Source organism: Puma concolor, chromosome C1 (assembly GCF_028749965.1).
Source record: "Puma concolor isolate L17-30 chromosome C1, mPumCon1.1.hap2, whole genome shotgun sequence".
In the NCBI taxonomy this organism is placed as follows: Eukaryota; Metazoa; Chordata; class Mammalia; order Carnivora; family Felidae; genus Puma; species Puma concolor.
Window position 1 is genome coordinate 29,790,873 of NC_141674.1, and position 24,972 is coordinate 29,815,844.

The window sequence follows — 24,972 nt, forward strand, 5'->3', positions numbered from 1 at the left end:
TGTATCCCAAAACACAGAACCGGTCTGGTTCCCAGCCACGTACACCACAGTTCCTACCCTGGGTGGTAATCATGGAGTATTTCACTCTTAGTTACTTCCTGGCCTAGTTAGCCGGGGCAGCAGGATCCCAGCTCCTTCCACCCCATCCTTCCTCCCCAAGATGGCTCTAGCTGCTCTGTAAACACCCACAGTGAAAAATCTCCAGGGTACTGAGGTGCCTTTCCCGAAGTATATTCACCAGAGCAAGATCCTGCTGTGGTGAGAAACACAGAAGAGCTCTGGTTGGATGACCTGACTCTGACGATATATATTTTTGTAATGTTTACTTACTTTTGAGAGAGAGAGAGTACAAGCAGGGGAGGCGCAGAGAGAGGGGGACAGAGGATCCAGAGCAAGCTCTGCTCTGATGGCAGAGACCTGATGCAGGGCTCTAACTCCCGAACCTCAAGATCATGACCTCGAGATCATGTCTGACATCCAACCGACTGAGCCACCCAGGCACCCCTCAACCTGACAATACTTTAATTCTTTAAGTCATTGACAATAATTTAATTGTCAGGTAAATATAGCTCCTTTTATAACTCCTTAAGACATATTTGATCTTTTCCCTGCCAGGAAGTTTAGAAGACACTCCCTCAAGGGGCTGAACCCTGCAATATTTCAGGATCTCCACCCAAAGGACAGTGAGGCTCATATGCCTGTATCCAGTAATCTGCTCTGATATTCCAGAGTTTTCAGGTTGGGTGTGCGGGTTAGTGTCCCAACACGATCCTTATTATAGGAAGCCAAGGACAGAAGCTTTGAGAATACCAGCATTTAAAGGATGGGAGGTGGGGACAGAGAAGGAATCTACAAGAGACTGGGAAAGAAAACCAGGCTGCCCACATTGGCCCCTCCTTGCCTGGGTCAGAGAGAGCATCTAGGAGACCCGGAAACCGACTGTAACAGGCCATGGCAGGATGGCCTCCAACTTGTTTACACCTGCCTGTACCCACAGCCTTGAGTGGTTCCCTACCACACGACTCAGGCCTCGCCCATGTGACTCGCATTGGCCAAAGGGACAATAACTAACATGATGCCAGCTGAGACTTGAAAAGTGCTTGCACTTGGAGCCCTGTGGCTGCCACCTGGGAAAACACCCTGACTAGCCTGCTGGGTGATGAGAGGCACACGGCCCCTCCTCCACAGCTAACAACCTGCAGACCCCTAGACTCCTAAATGAGCTCATCCTCGTTCAACCATAGCCAACCTACCGCTGACGCGCTGACGGCCCCTGCATGAGTGAGCTCAGCGGGGATCAGCCTAACAGCCCGGACCAGAAGAACCATACTGAGTGGTTTGTTTTGCATCCACAGATAATAATTGATACACTGACAAGATGAATTCAGATTAGAGATCCCAAGCGTGATCCCAAGTTAATTTTATGTGTCAACTTGACTGGGCCACGGGGTGCCCAGAGATTCGGTCAAACATTATATTGTGGGTGTGTCTGTGAGGGTCTTTCTGGAAGCGATTAACATTCAGATTGGTAGAGTGGGTAGAGCAGATTGCCCTGTCCCAGGTGGGAGGGCCTCATCCAATCCACTGAAGACCTGAATACAAGAGAAAAGCCGAGTAAGAAGGAACTTTGCCTGCCTCGGTGCTGAGCTGGGACACTGGCCTTTTCTGCCCTCAGACTCGAACCCTTACCATGGGCTTTCCTGGTTTTAGTTGGACTGGGATTCACACCACCAGCTCTCCTGGGTCTCCAGTTTGCTGGTTGCAGATCTTGAGACTTCTCAGCCTCCATAATCATGTGATCCAATCCCTACTAATCAGTCTCTCGATACAGATAGACGGATAGACAGAAATATACATAAAGATTATTATAGGTTACAAATATTTATATAACAATCAATGTATATATAATATCATATACTTATTATATAAGCATATATAATATAAGATCTAATAAATATATAAATCTTATTGGCTGTTTCTCTGGAGAACCCTGACCAGTACCCCTCTCCCCCATTTCCTGATAACCAGTGTTCTCTACTCAGGGCTGTTCCAGGAACACACACTTCTCTCCCTTCCCCAGAGGTGGCTGAGACAGTCTGCAGGTGGGACTGGAGCCTTCCAGACTCCTTTGTTCTAATTGCAATCAGCAGTGACTTTCCACTCACTGGTGTCACCCATTAGCTCCTCTGCTCCCCCTCTGCCGTGGGAGTACAGCCTTCACCCTAGAAATGCCTCCCTCCCCTGTGGAGGGAAGAAGGACGAAAGAAGGAAGGTTAGGTCTGATTTATGTTGCACAGGGGCCATTCTTTTTCCTCTCGTTCTTCCCCCACAGAACTGAATCCAAAATAAATGAACAGACTTACCCGTTCCTTAGTTTTAATGGAACTAATTATCTGATTGCAGAGTCCCAACTTCTGTGACTGCTTCCATTCTGGCTAGCGTTAGATTGCATTACTATTTTCATTTGTTTTCATTATTATTAGCTTTTAGCAATGAAATGGAGTTAAAATTATTACAGTTTGTAACATGCTTTTTGTACTAATAATTCAAGTACTTTTGAGTAGGAGCTGAGAGCATTAATTTGTCAATCACTTCTGCTTTGTATCTAGTCCTACTTTAAATAGACTAAACAAAAGAAATGAACACTATATATTTCCCCAAGGGATAGAACTTGTAAACATTCAGATATGTTAGGCTTTCATGAAATTATAAACTGTAATTCCAAGGTATACTGCACAAATAATAGGGTATTTCAAAATCAGTGCAGCTGACACACGAAAGCTTCAACTCTGGTTCACATAATAACACAGGGCAGCCGCCTGTGCTCAGAGTCTACTAACCTAGCCAGGAACCAAGGTGAAGGTGAATAAATGCAAACATTTTTGGAGGTTGAGCAGAAGGCCCTCAAGAAGCTCTGAGTCAGGGACCTACGCATTATGGAAAATGAGAGCCTTTTCCAGCTTCTACGCCCACTCAATCGGAAGCAACATTTGAAAAACAACAACAAAATGGGGATAGCCTGAACTACCACTAAGAAATGCCGCATTAATTCTCCCAGGAGTGTTTACAACAAAGAGAAAAGGAAGGAAGATCCAGAGCTAGAAATACATGTGGGGTTGTAACTGTGCGTAAATACGAAACAACCTCTCTATTAAACGTGTTGGAAAAGATCAGCTTGTATCAGTGGAATGCCTAGATTACGGGATGGTTCTTAAATAAAGAAATGCTGTCTTATTACCTTAAAATACATGTAGCACTCAATTGGATTAGGGCAGTATTAGTTCTCTGGGACCCAATTTAATGAATGAATAGGAATGATTCATAATTATCAAATCAATTGTCTCATGTAACTGGGTCTTTGGGGTAGTCTTGAAAACAGGTTAGTCCCTTAACTAGGTTGAGTGCACTCTCTCTGAAAATCTTGTGTATCTTTCTTACTTGAAGCTTTCTCCCCACCCCAAAGCAAAGGAAACCTGTAACTCGGCTCCATTGTCAATGGTTACAGTTCCTGGTTCGGAAGGATTCCCACAGAACAGGGGGCATAGGGTAGGCTTGTTCTGGTCCCAGGATTGTCTGGCAAGAGGGGAGCACAAGTGGGATAGTGGAAAGGTCCATTTGTGCAGATTTGACTCCTGCTTTTTTTTTTTAAAGTAGTCTCTATGCCCAACATGGAACTTGAACTCAGGACCCTGAGATTAGGAGTCCATGCTCCACCGACTGAGTCAACCAGACACCTGCTTCTCATTGTTTTTATGCCAACTTTTTATCCCGCCTGAGAAAAGCCAGAATGTTAAGCTTGGCCCCTAAAATTAAACACTTCCAAGAAAACACAGGAGTTGGTATGTTACTGGGTTTCACTCCTACTGCTTAAGACTGTGATTTGGATAATCTCATAGTTCTGACAAGAATATATTTTGTCATTAGTAAGAGGCTGCATGGCACCTGTTCACTAAACCAGGGCTGGTTTTCAAGTCTGGGTTTTCTTTGGCAGAAGAGACCTTGGAAATTGACCAATTGGTTAATCCTGTTGACTCCCTGAGTCTGCCCCCCCTCTCCCCACGTGCCCTGCCCCCCACTCCCACCTCGCAGGCTGCTCAAAAAATAGCTTTTGACTGTGGCCTTTAACAATATGATAATTTATTTAAAACAGATACAGTCCTGAAAGTGACCCACTTAAAATTATTAAAGAGATACTGTGTTTATTTTTGCTGTCCATAAAACAGAAAATGGTTTATGAATATGCAAACCGATCTGATGTAATTAGCATGATTGGCTCCTACCGCACTCCGTTTTATGTGGTTACAAGAGTAGATGCAGAAACTAATGAGGTCATGTTAATGTGCCTGTGAAGAGAGCTTCAGCTGTCAGAACAACGAAGGCGAATGTCTGCTAGAATCTTTTCTTTTCCGCAGAACCACTGGAAGCGGGCTTGCGTCGGGTGAGCTCCTGCCTGTGTGCTGGGGTGCCACCAGGTCCGGGAGCCACTTTGCCTCCCACTTACGAGGAGTCCAGATGAGAAATAAAATTCTGTGTCCATTCAGAGCAATGATTAATGTGGTATTTAATTATCTAGAAAGTCTTCAACAAGTGCTAATAACTGAAACTCCTCCGGCAGTCAGCACATGCCACACGGTCCCATTAGACATGCTAACACCCTATCCCCTGGCCCTTCTTAATTAAAATAAGAGGCAAAAATGTTAATTGTGCACCGACTACCTCTTGGGATTAATCTGCCCTGATCATCGGGCCCTGCTAACCCAGGAAAGCAGGTTTCTCATTCAGGCATGAACAAAAAGCCCCTCCTCCTGGAGCATTGGCCCCCACCTGGTAAATTCAGCCCCCCCCCCCCCCCCCAGGGGAGGGGAAGAGGACAGGAGTCAGGCACGGAAGGGGCAGGGAGGCTTTTTAATCAGAATGCTGGAAGGCATGTCGCGGGATGCTCCTTAGATATCGAACAGGACACACAGACTGCCATGAGCCTTTCTATCTACATCTCTTCTAAAGCATAAACATCTGAACTTGAAAACCTTATTTTTCCATTTCTGCCAGCTCCTCTATAGCTCTGAAAATAAGTCTTGGCTCTTTGTACCCCTGCCTCACAGACACACACACACACACACACACACACACACACACACTTTGCAACAGAAACAAAGAACATCTTGGGAGCTCCAATGTTAAAAGGGGGGGAACCAGTTGAAAGTGAAAAATGAGGTTTTGGTGCTAATCAAAGACTCAGCCAAATTCACTAGAAAGGGATCTCACCGGAGACGCATTGCATTGGCTCATTCGAAAGACATTTAAACTTAAAGAAGAGGAAATTGGAGTTCTTTGGCTTGCACCTGGTGGCAACCGTGACTTCTGCCTTTGGAGAAGCAGCTGGTCCATTTCTGATGTCCTCTCCAGTGCAGGGTCTTAAAGAGTGCCTACTATGTGCCTGGCCTATGCTTGTTCATAGGCTTCTCACCTTCATTAGACTGTGTGTTCTTTGAAAGGATACAAACGTGTGTCTGTAACACTTGACTAGTGCGAGGTACATAGAAGGTACTCCATAAATGTTTGTTGACTGCATAAGTGAATGAATAAAGGAATAAGGACATTTTTAAGAAGTATGTAGTCCCTTCTTTAGGGTTTTCCCAACTTTGGGGAGTATACTTGTGAGATGATTTCTTTCCTTTGCACCCAGAGAGCCCTACCCATGGACACCCAGAGAGCCCTACCCATGGGCAGCCACCAGGGTGTGGTGCCCATCCAGGGAAGCAGAAGTGTCCAGAATCTGTCACCCACAAAAGTGCCCAATGTCTCAGATTTCACAACACCATGTGCCTCTCTCTCATACTGATCTTAGCTGTAATTTGATACTCTGATGGATGCAGCTAATGGCCATCTCCCCACCTACAGGCAGATAAGACCCACAGGGAAGATTTTGGTTGTCTTTTCTTCCTCCGTTGCTACTGCACATCCATGACCAGCTCGGTGCCTGGCACAGAGTCAGTGCTCCATAAATCTCTGGACCTCAGTCTTTCCATTCATACAGCAGGGGCCCTTCCAGCCCTGCCATTGTTTTTTTATTATTATTAAAATTTTATTTAATGTTTATTTACTTTTAAGAGGCAGAGACAGAGCATGAGTGGGGCAGGGGCAGAGAGAAGAAGACACAGAATCTGAAACACGCTCCAGGCTCCAAGCTGTCAGCACAGAGCCTCATGTGAGACTCGTACTCTGGAACCGCGAGATCATGACCTGAGCTGAAGTCAGACACTTAATAGACTGAGCCACTCAAGCTCCCCAGCCCTGCCATTCTTGATGCTGTGAGAGGCCCCTGCTTAGAGTCAATCCTGGGGGTGCACACTGTTGGGCCCCAGGGAGGCCCAGGTTAAAATTCAGATCTATTACCCAAGTGAGGGTACATGAATATGAGAACAATCTTGTGCACAGTAGATTGGCCAGCTACCTCAAAGTGTGGCCTTGACCAAGGGCAGAGATGAGTGTGGTGGTGGCAAACACAGGTGAGTGTCGGGGAGGAACCGAGCTGGAGGGGTAGGGCCTATGTGGAGGTGTCAGGGCCCAGAAAACCAGAGAGGGCAGTGCCAGCCAGGAGAGACGAGGAGCAGAGGAATAGGGGCATTGCCTGAGTTTGCTGGGGCTGCCATCACTGAGTACCGCAGATTGGGGGCTTACAACAACAGAAATGTATTGTTTCTCAGTTCTGCAGGCCAGAAGTCTGAAATCAAGGTGTTGGCAGGCCCATACACCCCACAAAGCTTTGAAAGGAGGATCCTTCCTTGCCTCTTCCAGCTTCTGGTGGCCCAGTTGTTCATGGCTCCTGGAAGCATTGCCCCAACCTCTGCTTCGGTCCTCAGGCGGCCAGCTTTCCTCCGTGTCTTCACATCATCTTCCCTCTGTTATCTCTGTTCCTCTTGTCTTCTTCTTCCTTTTTCTTTATTTTTTTAAAAATGTTTATTTATTTATTTGGTGGGGAGCAGAGAGAGAGAGAGAGAGAGAGAGAGAGAGAGAGAGAATCCCAAGCAGTCTCCGTGTGCTCAATGCAGACCCAATGCCGGGCTCTATCCCACAACCGTGAGATCACGACCTGAGCCGAAATCAAGTCGGATGCTCAACTGACTGAGCCACCCAGGCACTCCTCCTTATCCTCTTCTTATAAGGACACTAGTCAAGGGGTGCCTGGGTGGTTCAGTCGGTTGAGCGTCAGACTTTGGCTCAGGTCGAGCCCCGCGTTGGGCTCTGCGCTGACAGCCCAGAGCCTGGAGCCTGCTTTGGATTTTGTGTTTCCCTCTCTCAAAATAAATAAACATTAAAAAAATAAGGACACCGGTCCTACTAGAGTAGGGCCCACCCTACTCCAACATGACCTCAACCTAACTTGATTACATCTGCAAAGACCTTCTTTCCAAATAAGGTCATGTTCACAAGTAGTGGTACCAGGGATTAGAATTTGAACATATCTTTTTGGGGAGGAGGCATAATTTGACCCTTAACAGGCATTAAAAGTCTTAGTTCAGCAAACCTTCGACCGCTACTATGTGCCAGGCTCTGTGTGGGTCTCTATGAAGAAAAAGAAAAAATGAATCAGACTTCGTATTTAAGTACAGAAAGGATTTAAGCATTAGGTACAGAATTGTATTTAAGTACAGAAAGGAGACATCCTCTGGGGCACTCGATGCTGTGAGGGTCTGAAGAAGGCAAGATCAAGTTCAGATCGAAGAACCTGGAACAGCTTCACAGAGGTAGTTGGGTCGAAGTTAATCGCTGAAGGATGGATGGGGGTTCCACAGGGGGATATGGGGGAGGTGAAAGGGGTCGAGGTTTGCCTAGGCAAACCACATGGCCCAGAATGTGTGCTCTGCCCGGTGACAATTTAAGGTTTACAAGCAGGAAGCAAAGTGATTTGATTTTTGTTTTGGCAAAAATTCCAGCCAACTCAGAAGGGCATCCAAGGCGCTGGCTGATCTGATCGCTGCCTGGCCCTGAGTCCGGCATCTTGACGACACTGAACACGCCAGGTCAGTACTCCTGGATCCTCGCTGCCTAAAATCCCCTTCCTACCTTATTGTCAGGCAAACGCCTACTTGCCTTCTAGAGCTCAGCTCCAATGTCACCAGTTGGGTTTGTTGTGACTTGCTTTATCCTTCCAAAGCAGCGTGAGCTCACCGCTGTTACAACACTAAAGACAGCTTGTTGTCACTATCTGTCATAGTCTCTCTTCCCTCCCAGACCGTGGGCTTCGGGGGCTCAGGGTCTGGGGCTCATGCATTTCTGTGTCACCAGGAACCAATTCCGTGCCTGACATGCAGTTGGTATTTGATAAATGTCACTGACCACAGTGCTGAGGAAGGAGAGGAGAAGAAACCAGGACTAGGAAGACCCATTTAGACGGCTGTCCCAATAGTGCTGGCAAGAAACGGTGAAGGCTTGGAGTACTGCTAAGGTAGTGTCAGGAGGGGAAGAAGAAAGACAGACTCCCCATGCCTAGAAAGACAGACTGGCCTCCTAAACGCTACATATCTCTTTCCAAAGTCGTAAGGACCTGGCATGACCTGAGCTTGCCTGCCCTGATTCTGGGCAAGAAGCACAAATACTGCAACCCTTAGTCTGAGGCTCAGTTGAGGAAGAGCTGGGGTCTGGCATAGCCTTGACCAAGGCCCCAGGATAGCTCTCTGTGGCTAGCCAAAGGCCTCCCCTTAAAGTCTTCTCTAGAGCCCAAGAAGGGCCCTGCTATGGCCTTTTGGTGGGCCAAGAGCGACCCCCAGTGCCCAGGAACTAGTCCAGTCAGCACCCCACTCCTCCTACCCCCCACCCCGGCAGGTTCTCTTTAAAGGGGAAGTCAGGGGCGCCTGGGTGGCGCAGTCGGTTAAGCGGCCAACTTCAGCCAGGTCACGATCTCGCGGTCCGTGAGTTCGAGCCCCGCGTCGGGCTCTGGGCTGATGGCTCAGAGCCTGGAGCCTGTTTCCGATTCTGTGTCTCCCTCTCTCTCTGCCCCTCCCCTGTTCATGCTCTGTCTCTCTCTGTCCCAAAAAAATAAATAAACGTTAAAAAAAATTTAAAAAAAAATAAAATAAAATAAAGGGGAAGTCAGAACCGTGCTGTGGAGCCTCTGCACGTAGCCCTGTGAAGACAGCCAGCAGACCGGTAAGTGCCCGGAGAGCAAGGCTTCTGCAGTCAATGAGACCCCAGCAGACTGGGCTCACACAAGGAGCCGGGACCTCCTGCTGCCTCCCTCCCTCAGCATCTTCGACACCTTTGAGGCTGACCCAGCCTCTGTTGTCCTTTAGCGAATAAGACCCTCCCACGGAATACCACCATTTTACCTTCCGAAAAACAAGCCAGCTCTGTCGCAAGCCAGATGTGACCTGGGCATGGAAGGCTGGCTTTGCAGAGGCTGCTATAGGAGCTGTGCTGGCACAGTTACCCCAGAGCTGCAGGGGGTGGTGTATGTCAACCTCACCGGCCGGCTGGGAGTAGCTGGACCCTGGGCTCACACCAACACCACAGACGGGGCTACTGTCACAACCCCAAGGAAACAGGGAGGGAGGGAGGGCTCTGTGGACCCCAGCATCTCAGTCTGAATTTACCATTCAGCTTGAAACACAGAGCTTCCCTCACTGGGAAAACCCAACAAGGAAGGGAGTCATGGAAAAGAGGCCAATGATTAGCCCTGTGACTCCATTATATTCCCTCTCCCTCTCTCCCCAATCCCTCCCATCCCCCTTCCTCCTTCCTGGCTTTCCTTCCTCCCTCTGACTCAACCATTCTCAGATTCCATGGCCATTAGTTTCAAGTGTGGACTCCCCACATTCTCTGTTTGTAAGGATATTTTGGTGCTGACTGAAGACAAGACTTCAGACAAGAAGCCAAAAAATTGGAAGGGGCCTTTCCATTCTGACAATGCCATTGAGTTTGCCCTTTGTTCGCACTGTTTTAAGATGGGAGGGGAAGACAATTTGAAAGAAAGTCAAGGGATGGAGAGGTCTTGTTCTTCACGTTTTCAAAAGGCAAGGGAAACAAGCCCACCCACTGACACAAGACATATCCCTTCAGCAGACATTAAGTAAGAGAGGCCACAAGGAAGAGCCAGGTGAGAACCCAGGTCCTCTGACCCCTAAGCCAGCTCTTTCTCCAACACCAGCCACAGAACATTGGTCTTTAAGTCACCAAGTACAACAGCTGTTGAAGCCCAGCACATCTAACCAGGCTCTGCAATCCTGAATGAAGTCACTGCCCTTCAGGAAGGCCAGAAAGAACCTAAAGAATGATACCAATGCCTTTGTGTTGAGCAAAGGAAGAGCAGGGGGTGGACTGAAACCCCCCACACTGAGCGTGGTCAGAAGGTTCAGAAGGGCCAGGAGCTCAATCCATAGTCACCAGGGAGATGCCCAAGAGAGACACAGTCTTCCTCTTTCCCGGCAGAGAAAGACCAGTTCTTGACTACTGTGTGTCTGTCCCAAGGGCATTCCTTCACTCCACACACACTTCTGATACTTCTGCTCACCGGATATGTGGGGCTCTTCCCCCACAACAACAAACAGGTCTCCGACACTGGCTGGGTGTCCTACAGTTCAACTCCATCTGGACACTGTCTACCTGGAGAGAGTGTCAGACCCCACAGGGTAAAGGCTCAGTCCCACTGGCCTGTTCCCCCCGCCTTCCCACATACACACTCCAGATACGAGCCCCGGTTATCACATGTGCTTCTGACTAAGCAGCTATAGATCAGAGGCTCCAACAACCCCCCTCCTTTGGTTTGATTAATTTGCTAGAGCAGCTCGCAGGGAAGCACTTACTTGCATTTACCAGTTTATTAAGCATATGATAAAGGACACCGATGAACAGCCAGATGAAGAGATACATAGGGCGAGGTCTGGGAGAGTCCCAAGTGCAAGAGCTTCTGTCCCTGTGGGGCTGGGGCGTGTACCTCACAGTACTCCCAGTATTGGTGTGCTTGCCAGCATGGAAGCTCTCCAAACCCCGTTCTTTGGGAATTTTATGGCATGACCAATTACTAATTCCTCTCTGGACAGTAGGGGGCTGAAAAGTCCAAGCTTCTAATCATGACTTGGTCTTTCTGGTGACCAGCCCCACCCAGGAGCCAACCAGGAGCCCACCCGGAGCTGCCTCATTAGAACAAAAGGCTCTCCTAGTACCCTCATCCCTTAGGAAATTACAAGGATTTGGGGAGATGTGTAGCAGGAACCAGGGGCAGAGACCAATATATATATGTTTTTCTATTATCTCACAGGGGCCTTAGTAAAAGGCGACAGACAGCCCATCTTAGGTACTTGGGGGTTCCCTTTGACACTTGGAGGAATCAATTTAGAAACAACATTGAAACTGTTATCTTATGCATTTGGTGGTCAACAATTTGCAATTTATTATTCTAAGTGGTCATCTGAATAGATTAGTTGCAAAGAAGAAATGAACTGAACACATCAAATAAGGCCATCTCCTTCAATGTTAAAATTTGTCCAAATGATTTAGATGAAGTTGTTGCTAGGAGCTTGCAAAACGAATCTAGAATATTCTGAAAACATCCTTAACCTTTGAGGTTGACAACTGGTCAGATAACTATGCCCTTTAATATAACATTCCTCGGTGTCCTAATTAATGACATAACTCTGAGCCTAATGATCCAGGAAGTCATTTCTGGCCTTCTTAACTCCATTCATTTCACAAATACCTATCGAATCACTATTCTGTGCCGGGTGCTGGGCTGGGTGCCAGGCATGCATGGTGACTCAAGCAGACCCTGTCCCTGCCCTCAACCTGCAGCAAGGTGAAGGATACAGATGATAAAATTATCATACAACGTGATAGGTGGGGAGATCAAGGATGCTTTGAGAGTCCCACCAGAGGTTCTTGGGCAAGTTCAGGTGATCCAAGAAGGCTTCTTGGAGTGGTTGACTTCTTTTTTTTTTTTTAACGTGTATTTGTTTTTGAGAGAGAGATAGCACGAGTGGGGGAGGGGCAGAGAGATGGGGGACAGAGGATCCGAAGCGGGTTTGGAGCCCAAAGCGGGGCTCGAACTCATGAGCCACAAGATCATGACCTGCACCAAAGTCAGATGCCCAACTGACTGAGCCACCCAGACATCCCTGGAGTGGCTGACTTCTAATCTGGGACCCAGACGATGAATAGAGCTACCCAAGTTAAATAGTCAAAAGATAGAGATGGGGTGACCAGTGGAGAGGGCAGTAGGGAGACGGAATTCCAAGCAGAAGAAACAGCTTGGGCAAAGCACAGGAGTCTGTTGAGAGGATGAGACACACAAAAACTGAAAGTAGCTCAGAACAGCTATGAGGTCACCCACACGAGGTGGAGAGGAGAGGCTTACGAGAGTCGAAGCTGGGGAGGCAGGCAGGGGCCAGACCATGAAAATTCTTACAACATTCAGGTGTGTGAACTTCGGCGTGAAGGCAGAGCCCTAACTGAACCAAACCACAAAGCACCTTGTGGAGGGTATAGTTCAATTTGGAATCTGTCCCCGAATGCCCTCTGAAGTCCCTATGGAAAGAAAATGTGCAATGTGAACGAATTAACCAAGTCAAATGGCCTCAAATGCAAAAAATGTGCATATTCTTTTGAAAGTGAGCGCCCAGGACAGGCACAGATGTGTGTCCCTGCACCGGGCTGCATTCCTAAGAACAAAATAGTAGAAAAGCGCTTGTGGGTATGAGCCGTGGAGTCAAAGACACCCAGGGTTCAAAGGCTGGCTCTGCGAACTGTCAGCCTCCTGACTTTGGGAGTATTACCTCATGTTCTTGGGCCTCAGTTTCCTCATCTGCAAAATCAGGATAACCGCCCACCCACACACACCTCTGGGACTTCTGTAAGGAGAAATGAAATAGCCAATGTAGAAATTTTAATACAGCGCCTGGTACATATGTGCTCCATATATAGGGTCCTGTTAGTTTTGAAATGTATGTTGTCCTGGACTATGGGTGCTAACTCTAGTCATGAGCCTTTGAGATTCGATAAAGAAGCAGAGGGTAAAGAAGAGATAGGGATAAAGAGAAGGGATAAAGAAGAGAGTCCAAAATGGTAGTTACAGAGTCCTCTCCAATTCTGCCTCATACGCAGGCCCTTATTTCCAGTCCTAAACGGTATGTCAGAGGGACCTGACATTGAAATTCTCTGTGCTCAATGCCTGGTATGTGACTTCCTGGGAAGGAGAGTCTTCCTGGGAGAAATCATCTGGGACCCAGGTACAGCACAGCACGGCAGTCCCACAAGCTTGGATGTGCTCTGGGGACCTCCAGTAGTGGCTTGTGAGAACATTATCATCAACTCAAAATTCGAGCCAGTGAATTTCCCTGAGAGGTTGTGGGAAGGGGGAGGGCATGGTGTGTGTGTGTGTGTGTGTGTGTGTGTGTGTGTGTGTGTGTGAGTTCCTAGGGCTGTTGTAACAAACTGCTACAAAACGTAGTGGCTTAAAACAACAGAAAACCCTTCTCTGCTAGTTCTGGAGTCCAGAGATCCGAAATCAAGCCTAGGCAGGGCCACGCCTTCTCCGAAGGCTGGAGGGGAGAATCCTTCCTTGCCTGTTTGAGCTCCTGTGACTCCAGGCATCCCTGGGCTGTGGCTGCATCGTGTGTTTCTATCTTCCCAGGGCCTTCTCCTCTTCACTTCCAGGGTCTCTTCCCTCTGTCTCATATAAGGACACTTATTATTGGATTTAGAGCCCACCTGGATAGTATAAGCTGATCTAATCTCAAGACCTTTAACTTAATTACATCTGAAAAGACCCTTTGCCGAAAGAAATCCATGTTCGCTGGTTCCAGAGGTTAGTACATGGACAAATCTTGTGAAGACCACCACTGAACCCAGTACGGTGGGCAGTGGGTGTGAATGGTGGTTCCCAACTCCCTTAGGCTTCTGTTCACTGCCAGCTGTTTCTCCCCAGATGGACACAGGGTGCACCCACAGAAACACAGGCACAGAGCCTTGCTCCTTTGCTGCTCTGCTTCCCAGACCTTCCCCTTGTCAGCCCCCTGGTGCCCACCCTTCTGTCTCTCCTCTTTGCAAGAAGCACCTTGCAACAGGGTGTCGAGATGTCCCTTTCCCCAGGGTCTGTGGTTCTTCCACCCCAAACTGCATAGGCCACCAGACTCCGGACAACTGTGCATCATTTCAAGAAGCCATTCGAAGATAGATACCTTTCTTTTCCCAAAGCCATTCTCACCTAGAAGGGCAGACAGGGGTCTCATTATTTGTGAGGATGGGAAAGATACAAACAAGGAAATATTAATTCAAGCAAAAGGTTCACTCTTTCTTTTTTATGTACAAATTATGCAACGTAATTGTTTTACGGTGATTAATATTATTTCAGGGGCCTAACAAACAGCATTTACAATGCAAATCTCCAGGCTGCAGAAAGGTACGGCAATCAGGAGGCGAGTGGTGGCTGCTGGATGCCGTGAGGCTGGGCTGGAGTGAGTGGGAAAGGGTCACACGGCTTCCCTTCGAACACGGTGTCCAAAGTCACACAAGCCCACGGTGGCTTCTCCCTCTCCCCTCCCAGCAGAGGCTTCAGGAAGACTCTCCAAATCCGCTGAGGGTGCCTTCTGAGCATTATGGCAATGTCTCCACTTCCACTCTCCCTTCCTGAGGTTTCCCTTTAAAAAGTCACATGCTTTCACTCCTAACCAAGAGAAAGGCACATGACTAGCTGGTGGGAAGATGGGGTATCGGAAAATAACAACATGGGGAAATGTGTCAAAAATACCCATCTGTTCTAATCTATCCCCTCATTAATAACCTCACCTCCCCCCATTGAGGCAGAAAATGCAGGAGGCCTCCCACTGTGCTGTATCCACCAACCCCCCCCATCTCCTGGTGCCATCTCAGTCGCGTGATCTCATGCTTTGATGTCCTTCGATTCCTTAAAAGTGTGATTAGCACACACTTTGCACACACGCAGCCGGTTTTAGTCGCTGTTCACCAGCGAGAACCCCCCAAGCTTGACACCAAGTGTCCTTGTGAGATGGTTGCTCTCTCTAACTCAGCTTCCCTGCGCAGAAGAGCTCCTGGTACAGGATGAAAAATCACCTGCTCAAACAGCACAAAACACATCCCAGGGAAACCTCCGTTGTCACTCTGGGATGCGATTTCTCCGTATAGCGTCGCTTGCAACGTCCTGTGTTATAAATGTATAAATTCAATAAGTGTGAAATTTTCTAGAGAGAGAAAAAAATCGTAGTATGGCATCTACATGGCTGAATCGTTAATTTGTTAGAGCAACAATATCACTGCAATGTTGCAACTGGTTTCCTTAGTAACATGTTCAAGTATATGGGAAAACATTTTGGGGTAATAAAATGTTCCCATTTGAATTTTGAATAAACTTTCACATGAGGTAAGGAAGTGATATTCTAAAAATAACAGATTAAGCAATCAATTAACTTATTCAGTTATTCCATGAAACTTTAAAGTATGCAAACGTTGTGCTTACTGGAAATACGACAGGTTACCCAGAATCGTGTCTGACTCTGCTGGTCAGTTAAATTTTGAAGAATTATTTGGACATGTTTTCCCGTTTAACACTCAGCAATGGATAGAAACAGCTCACCTGGGTATTCTAAAATGAAGAGAGTTTATTCTTAAGGGTCCAATAATAAAAAATAGATTACCTCCTTGGTGCTAGAATTCAGCAGCCCAGATTTCCAAATCATATTTTCTAGGGCAATGGTTTTCAAACTCCACCATGCATGAGAATCCCCTGGAGGGCTTGTTAAAACAGATGGCAGGGCCCTACCAGTGCCCGTGATTCAGTAGCACTGAGGTGGGACCTGAGAATCTGCATTTCTGACAAGTCTCCAGGCAGTACTGATGCCTCCCGTTCAGGGACCGCACTTTGAGAACCATGTTCTAGGGGAAGCCTGCAATGGATCACTCCAGGGGCACCTGGGTGGCTCAGTCAGTTAAGCATCCGACTTCGGCTCAGGCCATGATCCCACCATTTGTGGGTTCGAGCCCCGCGTTGGACTCTGTGCTGACAGCTTGGAGCCTGGAGCCTGCTTCGGATTCTTTGTCTCCCCCTCTCTCTACTCCTCCCCTGCTTGTGCTCTGTCTCTCTCTTTCTCTCTGCCAAAAATAAATGAACATTAAAAATAATAAAAAAAAAATATAAAGATAAATAAATAAATAAAATGGATCACTCTGGTCCTGAACCACGAAATATATACCTTAACAATGAACAGGTGATTTTCATATCACTGTAAGATAATCTGAATCCTAAAGCAACGTCACGGTCAGACCTTCTCTTTTCTTTTCTTATACATCGTTTGTAAAAATCTTAAGGAGAAAGGTCCATTCTCCTGGAAGACAGAGAAATGTAGATGGACCCAGAGGCTCATACCTCTAAAGAGTCAGGAGCTGGGCCCCTCCTGGGATCAGGCCAACATCACACAGTGTGGAGCAGGGACCCTATTTGTAATCACCTCCATTCTTAGTGCCTAGCAGACAGCCACACATGAAGCAGGAGCCCCATAAATGTTGGCTAGATGTGCTTCCGTCCTTAAGGCCACAATCAGCGAGTACCTTGGTTTTGTTACGGATTTTCCTAAATGTATTCACAAAGTCATCGGTGACGGGGAAATGCTTAAATCACAGTCCTCGCCCTTTTGCTCCTGATATGATAATCCGGCTCTCCAGGTAGACAGTCAGCTTATAAAATGGATAGTGCCCTGGGCTGGAGTCAGGACATCTTGCTTCTGGTCCTGAATTTGCCCCAACTTGCCACTGACCTTGGGCTTTCTTTCCTCCATCCCCAGGAGGGTCAGACCAGCATTCTCTGACAATGCCTTCCAGCTCTGGTAATGCAGGAGTCAACCTTGTTTGGGTTTGGGTTTTTTGTTTTTGTTTTTGTTTTCCTCTTTCTGTACCAAATCAATTTCAGTCTGAGGTAAAGGAAATTCCCAAATTACTGTTTTGTATCTTGCGGAGGATTGCTTCCCACAGCTAATTTCTCAAGTTCAGTTTCCTTCCTCCAGAAGCTTGCTGTGTCCACATTTCAATTAATTGCCTATTGGCACACACCCGACTCCAAATATTTGTGCAGTTCCCGAGAAAGCCTCATTCAGCTAAGTACCTGATCGCATCAACCTGCTCTCTGGTTCCAACATCTCAGAATATCCAAGCGAGGAAATATGCAAATGCCAAAGTCACCCAGAGAGAATTCATCAGGGGAGGCAGTCATTGGAGGCAGAAAGAGAAGCTCAAATGAAAGATATTATCGCTCACTGGAGACGAAGGAAATCGGGGTGGGGGAAGGGAGGAAGTGGAGAATCTGGAGACTGGAGATGCTCGCCCCTAACGGCACAGGATGCGGTGTCTTCAGAGAAGGGCTGAGCAGATCGGCTGAGTTACAAATACACTGTGGCAGCACTTGTCTTAGAAGTCGCAGAAATGGGAGTGTTATTAGAGAGGTTACCCCAAGTCTCAGTGCCAAATAAATTCAGCGCTCCTACTTGCTGACAAACTCCTACCATTGGAATCACTCTTCAGCGTGTTTTATAACATTGCAAAATGGTTGGGATAGAGTGCTTGATAACAAAAGTGGTAGAGGCAAAATTATAGCAACACAGGATCTCCGGTGCATCGGGAAAAAAAGACAGGAAAAATATTCCAACGCTGGCTTGCCTCTGGGTGGTGAGATCATCAACAAGTTTGTCCCCTACGTATATATTCTTTCACTTTCCAAGTTTTCTGCCATTGATAAGTACTGCTCTTCTGCTTGTAAGGTTAAGAAAAGAGAAAACCTTTTAAAAGTTGTTGGTCACAATAAGAATGCTTTGAAGGTAAGCCACTGACTTCAAAAAGCTCCTGGTAACATGCACATCTATCACTTAAAAGGGACTGTCCGTTAATGGCTTTGCATCGTTTGGTTTGTCGTCTTGGCCACGCTCATCCTAGAAAGCCAGATCAGGGCCAAGAAGCGCTTTTCCTTCATCTGGCATCCTGTGAGCTTATACTGATCCAGGCACAGGATGGGCATTAAGTGTGGACCGAATTAATTGTACCAAAAACACAGAGCCGCAGATCTCAGAGGAAATGGAACCCAGGATGAGCTTTGAAAGAACAAGGGTGATCTGGAAAGGCTGGAGCAGAGTAAGCCCCAGGGGACGGTGTATTACAGGAGTCCCAGTGGAGAAGAAAACAGCATGAGGGTCTTAAGCATAGGCCTGAGGAGGGGAGCAGAGGCAAAACGGAGTGGGGTGGGGACCCCCCAGGGCCTAAACTCCCTTATAGCACAGTTTCACCGATAGCCAGCCCTGTCCTGTGGCATAGTAGTAGCTCGACAGCTTTCGACGTTCTTCTGTTGAGCTCTGGTTTCACGGTTACTCCATTCATGGAGACACCAATCGCAAAATGGAAGTTAAGTGAAGGAAAACATGCAAAGCTTCTTCAGAGTTGGCTGGGTCTGCCTCACCTGGACCGAGGACGTGGTGCTGAGTGCTAAAGAAATCTCCAGGGAAATGCCAGTCACTTTAAAGTTTGAGCAGGAGCCCACAGCAAGACTAGGGGATGTAAGGAAGAAATAGGAGGCACAGCCAAGAAATCGAAGGACCAGGATGACAGAAGGACTTTGACAAAACATAGTGACACAATGTAGATGGGTTCATTGCCACCACACCTGTCCCCCTGCCCCCCTGCCCCAGGAAATGACTTATGTCAAGTAAATGGAAAAAATATTTCCCTGATTTTTCTCATTTGAGACAAGCCACTTACGCATAAAATTATACCTGCTTATTTAATACATATTTATTGAGTGCCCACCATGTATTAGGAGGTGAAAGTTGGTAATGAACAGAGCAGTACCCTGGACTTGTGGAATGGGTGAGCTGGAAGGAACATTTACTCTCGAGTTTAGCAGCTGCCATCTACCGATGAAGAGATCACAGCCTACTACGGGGAAGCGGTATGACCAAAAGCTAGTGCATTTCCACCATCGCTGGTATCAGGAGGCTTTACGCCTCGTGACTTCTCGGGATTTCCCCTCCCTACCTGCAACGATGAAAGTTCTTACCCGCCAGGGCTTGTTAAAATGTCACCTAAGCTCCATGAAGCTTTTCCTATGCCTTCCTTTGGGTTCCCACTGTCCTCTCCGCCCCTGTAACAGCATTTGTCACAGTCTGCCTTGAACTTTTGTGAGTACACATCTGTCCCCTCCGCTCCATTCGGAGCCCCCTGAAGGCAGAGATGACCTCCTACTCATCATACATTCTCAGCACCAGCGCGGCTGGAGGGAATAACATTTATGGAGGAGCCACCCAAACCTGGAAACTGTGGTAAATACTTTTTACGCACTGTCACATGTAATCCTCAAGATGGATATTTGATTTAAAGACGAGGAAACAGGGGCACTGGGTGGCTCAGTCGGTTAAGTGTCTAATTCTTGATTTCAGCTCAGGTCATGATCTTGCAGTTCATGGGTTCGAGCCCTATGTCGGGCTCTGTGCTGACAGCGTGGAGCCTACTTGGGATTCTCTCTCTCCCTCTCTCTCTGCACCTCCCCCCTCTCTATCTCTCTCAAAATAAATAAACTTAAAAAAATTAATGTAAAGATGAGGAAACAGACACTCGGAGAGCTTAGATAACTTGCTCAAAGTCACAAAGCCAAGTGAAGAAGCCACAATTCAGCCAGTTCTATCTAACTCCAAAGCTAGAGCTCTCAGTATCTATCATCTATCTATCTATCTATCTATCTATCATCTATCTATCTATCTATCTTCCTATCTATCTATATTCTCTGCTCTGTAAACTCTGTAACCTCCATGAGGTCAAAGATGGTGCCTGTCCTATACATAGCACTCAGCACGGTATCTAACACTGTGGTATCCTGCTGGTCACATAGAACAACCCTGAGTCCATGTGGGAGGGACCTACACAAATGCGTGAGTACAACAAGGCCAGGGCAATTGGGGTCATTGGGGAGGCTGTCTACCAACAGAGGGCACCATGTAGAAAGTTGCTACTTAAACAGTTCTGCCGTTACCATGTTCAAGGGCAGAAGTGAAAATGAACTCACGGTAACCTTAAAGCAAAAAACAAACGTAAAGCGAGCCCTCAGAAGACAAGGATATAATTTCCTAGAGATGCAGAACCATATGGGCAAGCAATAAAGCCAGGTAGGGGCTGGGAAAACGGCGATGCAACCAAGATCCACGGAAGAGCAGGGATGGGATGCTGGGACTATTGCAGTGGCAGGGTATGCAGAGGCACCCTTAGGAGAAGCCTGGCACACAGCGCAGGGCTGAGAAGACCCTCGCTGTTTAAACCCATTTCACTTCCTAATCCCTGAGCCAAATCCGCCAGGGGACTGCTTTCCTTCCAGTTTATTTCCAGCTCCTGTCCGTTCCCCACCTCTTCCCGGCCACTGCTCCCTGGCTTTCCCTCAGTTGCAAACACCAGATCGAGATTGTCCAAAGCTCCAGAGTAAACCAGAGAAGGCTCAGTGGGTCCACATTTCCATCGCCTTCTTCTAACTCCAGCCAAGAAATGACCACGTGGAGAACACAACTGGGAGACTGGTAAAAAAACACTGAGATGGTTTCCCACTGGGCCCCATCGATATTTTTTTTAGTATTTACAAAAAGGAAAAAAAATCTACCTCTCCGTTTACCCGCTTTCTTTCGTTGTGGGCTGAGAGCTAGACAACACATGGACGTCCTCTGTGCACTACCTTCTGAGAAGCTCAGACCCAGTCGGAAGCTTGTGTGGCTCCTCGACTTGGGCCTTCCTTACAGGCAACGGGAGGGCCGGCTTCTCCTTCTGCTCCCCGTGGGGCCCAGCCCCGTGCTTAGAAAAGAACTCTCAAGAAGATTTGTGGGAGCTCAACATTCGAACACCTCAACCCCCACCCCCAAAATTTCCAACCTTCCTTTTGCTTTTTTAAAAAAACCGTCCTGCAAGATCTGTGTTTTTAGTGTGACCTACCTCAAATCCTTTTTGTAGGCAGGCAGGGGTACTTGTGTAGGGCTTTATCAGCTCCACTTCCAGGAAATCCACCCTAATGGAGACTGAGCTAAGAAACAACAGTTTGGGAACTCAGCGGGTTCCTGGTGGTTTTTTTTTTTTTTTTTAACCTAGATAAGCCTGGGCGCCTCCAGTAAATTCCCCTTTGATTGGTATGTTTCATCAGTTGAACTGTAATTGGTGCAAACAGGTAATTTGGAGATTACAAGATTTATTCTTCTATAACAGTGATTACTGATTGCTAATGATAGTGCTGATTTTTAGGTGTTTAAAACCTTGACAGTTACAATACTCAAGTGATTTACTACAGTGTCTTAGAGATAGCCTCCTTCAGTTCCCTGAGGACAGTGTCTGTCTGTGTCCTCCATGAGCTCTGCCCAAAGACCCATGGGCGTGTGTGTGTGTGAATAAATGCTTATTAATATTAATATTATTAACAATAATAATGACTACAGACTATAAAGCCTTCATCCAGAATAGTGAGTCACTCAATCCACTTGTAATTTCATGGATTTTGAAGTGTATTCCTTTTGTTCCCAGTGCCTAATTCAATGAGGTGTTAAGATTATTAGCTCTAGAAATAATTGGCCTTAAAGGTACATCATAAAAGGCCGAAGTCATAAACTCTCCTCCCTGACATTTGGAGAGGCTCTAGTTTGGAGGCACTCAGAGGAGCCAGAACTACCCAGTAGCTGCCTTCTTGCCACCCCAGGGAAAGGAGCTAGACAAGGCTGCCCTGGCCGGGTGCCAGCTCAGGAGCCAGGCACCGCCTTTGGGCGCACTCCCTTGTTATCCCGTGTTAACAGGCCAGGCGCTAACATGTCAAAACACTGGCGTGTGAAGTGAATGGAAAGTGGCAGTGCCCAGACAGGAAAGTTGCCCTCCTCCACCCAGGGGGCCCTGCACGCAGGGTGTGGGCAGCCAGTCCTCCCAGGATTAAGCCTGGCACTCACACACTTGCCAGTAAGGAGCACCGACGTGATAAACTCAGGCCGACTAACTCAGAAACATGTACCCAATTACCACTGGGTCGGGCCTTGTACCCAGCACATAATAGCAACTCCTCAGCCTCGGTATCTGTTCATTTTTCTTTTTTGTTGAGACTATAAGTGAGGAACAGCACATGCCACCCCCCATTTCCTGCCGCTGGGTCTCAACACGAGCTGTTCACTGCGTATGTGACACTGCACCTGTTAGGGCAAGGCCAGCTCAGAGCCACTTCCGTCCCTGCCTCTCCCTTCCTTCTCCTATCCATGCTGGGTAACGCCTCCCTTCTCTCAAGTCCCATAAAATTCTGCTGGCACTCTGAAGGGGTGGGTGACCTTTCTCTGAGCAGTGCCAGGCATCTTGGCATGGGGTGCCCTCTAGTTTGCAAGAATACCAAAGAGCTTGGTGTCCTCCTTCCGCACTCAGCCTACTGCCTCATGTGTAACCTGGGTTCCAGAAGGCTATCTGACACAAGCAAAAGCTTTCCTCTTGGTGGGTAGAGTCATACAACTTTAGAGCACTCAGTGCACCACTGAGGAAATCTGTCTGACCCCTTGACCTCAGGGAGGAAGAATCAAAGGCTTAAGTGGGTGGGCAGAGTCGCCCAAAGACTTTTGGACAATGGTGATATAGGACAGAAGATTTCTTAGCTAGAAAGTTCTAAGAAAGAGTCGCTTACAAGTAAACGAACAAACAAAAACTTCCTAGACCTTTGGCTCTCAGGAAAGAGCAGATCTTATGATTAAACCCAACATTCGTGGCCATCCAGGTGTCTGGCTATTTGTGGTGTGAACACAGGCACATCCCATATTCGAGGCCACAGTGAGAATCACTACACCAACCCTTACATGGCATTTTACAATATGCACATATGCCATATGGTCCTTCTAACAATTTTTAGTGTACTTGTTCCTACCATTTTCCCTAAAAGGAAACTCTGGTGAAAGGTTTTGCCCAAAGTCACACAGCACGTGGGAAAGCTGGGTCTTGACCCCAGAATTTTGATTTCAAGCCCCATATTTGTGTCTTTTGCCCCAAAGCTGCCCCTCTCAGCTCAACTCCATGGAAACAAAGTCTTAGTACCTCTCTTTGGCCGGTAGTTTCTGGAGACAGGTGCTTTTAAGCAGGTTTTATCTTTTACTTTCCTCATGTAACCCTACCACGTATCCAGCAGATTGTTCGCATCCTGCTTTTAAAAGCCTCTGAAAGGCTGCATATATGAGGCTTTCCGGGGTGTCAACCCAGAAATAGGGGACTGTGGTCTGGCCTGGATGACATCAATACCTTGCCCCTTAGGCCAAGTTCAAATCTGCCACAGTCTATTCTTTCCTGAAGAATTGGGGAAGGTTTGCTCTTGCTAGGGGACCCTCCCATCACCATCAACATGAAGTTACAACATAATTAATCTCCACTTGAGACAGAAGAGAAACGCGGGAGTGTTTGGCCTGCTTCCCGTGGCTGACGCATCCCTCTCCCCTGAAGGAGAAAGGAATGAGGTTACAAACTAAACTGCTGGACTCAGGTTGGCTCCCCTAGCTTTTGTTACAGGAGGCACGATGATTTTGAAGTAGAAAGAAGCAAATCCAACTGTCAGCTGGAGTAGCTGTCAGGACAAACTCACACTGGTGAGCTCCTAAAGACTCTTCTAACATATTAGCCGCATGGTCACTCTCTGGGGCTTTTCTGACTAGGATCAAGTCGGTATTTGACAATGCGCTAAAGCCCCGTCAAACAGGGGAAGTGGTGGGGACCAGGCCAGATCGTCGGTCCTTCTCACTCTTGTGAGGACCTATGGTCCTCACCGCTCCATGTTGACTTTGAGAACTTCATTTGGTCATTGCATAAGGCCAAGGTAAGTCTCTCTTACTTTCTGTCTCTCAAGGGCTTTGAGCACAGCAGAGTATTTTCCAGAGGATATGAAAGCAGAACCAGCCAGGAACGCAGATCATCATTCTCTACAAAGCTTCACAGGTGGTTGCTCCCTTTCTGTATTAAAATCTACAGCTACCTTTTCTCTCTCCCGCCCTCCCCCACTGCAGAGGCTTTGATGCAATCATCAGCACCTCGACATGATTTTGAGCAATCCCCATTCACACGCACACCCAGAGTCTTGCTTAAATACGACATGAGTCATCATTTCACATTCATTACCAGCCATCTTCAAGGATCCCAAGAGAAGCTTGGTCTGATAGTCTCTAAGGTGAGGAGTCTGGGTTTGCTGATTACAAGTGAGAACCCGGTAGAACTTCCCAGATGAGCAGCTGGGCACCAGCTCAGTGAGTTCGTCCCCCAGCGTTGCTGCTGTGTGGTCTCGGGTATTCAAGAGCTCAGTTGTCAGAAACATGCACCAACCTCTGCCATCCTGGTGGTATGGAAGATCGAAGAGGGCTTTGGGCCAGATGACTTCATGAATTTCTTCCCCCTGCTCTGGCTGTTCCTTTCTGTGACATCATAATGATAGCAGTGGGTGGGCCCCTGGAGCTTATTCCAATTTGAAGGAAAAACTCTTAGGTGTGTGTTCTCCATTCTCCTTCTCCTCATCTTCCCTTCCTCCTTTCTAGCACTCACAAACCAGGGCTAGGTCAATGACACCCATCCAGACACAATATTCCCAGAGAAGACAGGCCAGGGGCCAATGGCCCATAAAGGCATCTTGAGGTATGCGGTATGTCTTTTCTGCATCAGGGGGAACAGCCCTAGTGAGGACATGCCTTGGCAGAGAAGAGGAGGGACTCACATTGCAGATGTGGTATCTCTTTCAGCATCAAACAGCACCGGCAGGCACAGGCCCCAAACTCCAGACTACTCATGTACTGAGCCAACCCCTTGAAGCCATGACAAATCCTCACAAAGCTTGGTGAGCTCACAAGCTAAAGCTGCCAACAGAACTACCCAGGGAGCCCATCCTGAGATGTCGGGGCCCAAGGTGGAAAGCTCCGGCTCTGTACACCCTCACCCTAGAGAATTACTGCTGAACTACAGAAGAAAGATGGG

General features: G+C 47.5%; 1 long non-coding RNA gene across 1 annotated transcript; it reads right to left on the reverse strand.

Annotated features, from left to right (window-relative positions):
• Positions 1 to 14,263: 14,263 nt before the first annotated feature.
• On the reverse strand, positions 14,264 to 24,798 carry LOC147577930 (uncharacterized). The gene is made up of 3 exons (XR_015254615.1): positions 24,130 to 24,798; positions 15,064 to 15,151; positions 14,264 to 14,656 (listed from the first exon to the last, which is right to left on the reverse strand). It is a non-coding gene; the product is annotated as an uncharacterized LOC147577930 (long non-coding RNA).
• Between the last annotated feature and the right edge of the window lie 174 nt (positions 24,799 to 24,972).